This window comes from Theobroma cacao, chromosome 4, assembly GCF_000208745.1.
Source record: "Theobroma cacao cultivar B97-61/B2 chromosome 4, Criollo_cocoa_genome_V2, whole genome shotgun sequence".
Classification (NCBI taxonomy): domain Eukaryota; kingdom Viridiplantae; phylum Streptophyta; class Magnoliopsida; order Malvales; family Malvaceae; genus Theobroma; species Theobroma cacao.
The window spans coordinates 23,236,448-23,239,243 of record NC_030853.1 but is presented as its reverse complement, the minus strand read 5'-3'; positions in this window follow the sequence as shown (position 1 = coordinate 23,239,243).

Genomic DNA, 2,796 nt, shown 5'->3' with positions numbered 1-2,796 from the left:
TAAATTTTAAATTTAAATATATATATGTTTTTAGCCTATCATTTATTTGTTTCATTCATTTTTATATTCATTATTTATTTCCATCTACATTTCTCTAAAACACATCCCAATTTGCAATTCATTTTTTTTTATATATATACTTCACTTACCTTAGCTAAAATTCTTTTAATAAATATTATCTTACATTTAAATTTCCTTACTTATATTTTTTATTAATAGTTATATATATTTATACTCCTCTATTTTTATCATCTTCTTAATCTTAAAAATAATATATAAAAATTTTAAAAATGTTATACTAAAATAATATAATCATAATCCTACATAATTATTAATCAATAATCCTAAGGACCAACAAGATAGGCTAGCCCAAATCACAACAGTTCTAAAGAAAATGATAAGGAATTTTCCTTTATGGGCCAAATTGACCCAACTACCCAGCCTACTCCAGTCCAATATGCTATTCTAAAGCTGGCAGACCTCTTCCAAAACGCACCATTTCGGAGCCTTGTTCAACAGCCCTTGATGTGCCTAAAACGACGCCGTTTGGAGGGAATAAAAGCGGATTTTGGGTGAGTTACCAGATGGCATCGTTTAAGCCTTATGAGCCCTAACTATAAAGCCCTCTTTTACTTTTCTCTCTTTTTATTTTCCTTTTTGTTTCTCTCTCTAAAACCCAAATCCTCTCCCTTCTCTCTTCCTACTGTCAACCACTAGCTCAACCTAGACCCCCCTTTGCCGGCTGCCTGGATCTGCTCTTCCTTTGCCCAAAACGGGCTCTCCCTTTATTGGTCTCTTGCTTCTCTATCGTCGGCGCCAAAACTCTCTCCTCTCTCCCCTGCACCGGCAGCTCTTTCTTTCTACCAAGCCGTCAGCAATTCTTTCTCTTCCTTCTCTACCACCGGTGCCAAAACTCCCTCCTCTAATGCTTTCCTTTGCTACCGATCGAGCAGCTCATTCTCTTTGCTTTGCCGACTTCCACCCCAAAGCTCTTGGTCTCTCCCAAACGAAAGCCCAAAAACCCTCAAAAATCTCTCTTCCAACCGGCGGCAAGAGCCCCAACTCTCACTGCACACACATTTTTTGAGTATTTTTTTTTGGGTATTGTTTGATATTTTTTATTTTTTTTTTTGGGATTGTTTCTGGCTGCTAGAGAACTAGGATTTTTGGGTTGCTGTTTGTTGCTATGGTTTTTGCAGGTTGTTGGGGATTTTTTGCTAGGATTTTTGGCTCTCGATCCTCCCTTTTTCGATTGCTACAGTGGGGCTTTATATACTCGGCTTTTGGCAGAGTGTAGTGCCTCCACTACCCTGCAAGACGGGAATTTTTCGAGTCTGGAAAGGTGAGGAAAGTGCTTGCCTGCCAGTCGTACCCTTTCCCCTTTTCTCTTTTTTTTTTGTTTTTTTCTTTTTTTGTTTATTTTTAATTTACTTTTAATTAATTAGGGTTTTTTCTTTTTTACAATGTCTACAAGTTTTTGGTAGAAATTACAAATCAAATTTTTTTCAAAAAATATTAATATGTAGTAACAAGTATTTAATGAGATTTTTCTATATTCCCACTATCCCTTTCAATAATTCATAAAATTATAAAAAAATATTTTTTCACGTTCATTTTTTTATTTAGGTTCAATTTTTTATCTTGATTTAATTTATATTATAAAATTATTTTATTTTGTTTTTTTCTGTCATTCTAAAATTAATGATTTTGTTTAACAAAGTTGATTTTTTATTTATTAAAAATAAATTAAATAATAAGAAATAGTTGTTTATACCCTATAACACTTTTGCATTAAATGTAACAAATGCTATTTTAACTTTTCTTTATAACACTTTTAAATTCTTATAGAAGTTTTAACCAATTCAAATAGGCTCTAAAGACTTTGACATTTGGTATTGCTGATAAGATAATTTTGTAACGTTTGGTATAATATGAGAAAGTGATGATTGCAAGCATTGTGATTGTTGAGGAGATTACATTGTGTTATTTGGTTTGAAAGCATTTTACTGGGAATGTAATATAATTTTACAAAATTATCTTTATATATGAAAATATAAAATTAAATAAATTTACATTCTTGTTAATATAAATTTTTAACTTTTCAATTTATTCTTTAAAATGATAAATAATAACATGTCAAAATAATATTAAAATATGTAAAATTACTAAATATTTATTTTTAATAAATTAGTTTTTTTGAATGATAAGATTCATTAATAAAGAATAGAATGAAACATTCCAAGAAATATACAAATAGAAATAAACAATCTAGATAAACCAAACAATGAAACAACCTGAAAGCATAGATAAATTTTTAATAAATTAGTTCAGTTTTAAATAATTAAATTAGTTAATTTAATTAATTTATAAATATTTAATTATTTTTATTTTACTCAATAAATAAAATTAATTTATAAACAAAAAATTTAATTAATTTATAAATATTTAATCCTAGTTGTTTGCTCTTGGTACAATGTGCTTGTTGAGTATTAGTATTGGAAATTTTTTGTAAACAGTACACCATGGATGACCCATTCATAGTCATGGTTGTTCATCTTCTTTTGTAATCAAGAAACGTGGTGTTTTTCCATATGAAATCTATCATTGTAATTAAAAAAAAAAAAACTCCACTTTCCCTTTTTCTTTCTTCTTCTTCTTCTTCTTTTTCTTTCTTTTTTTTTTGTTCTCACCTTTCTCTTTTCAAGCATCCTTTCCCACAAACATCAACCTAAAGAAAGGTAAAAGAAGAAGAACTCCACTTTCCCTTATTCTTCTTGCTCTTTTTTTTTTTTTTTT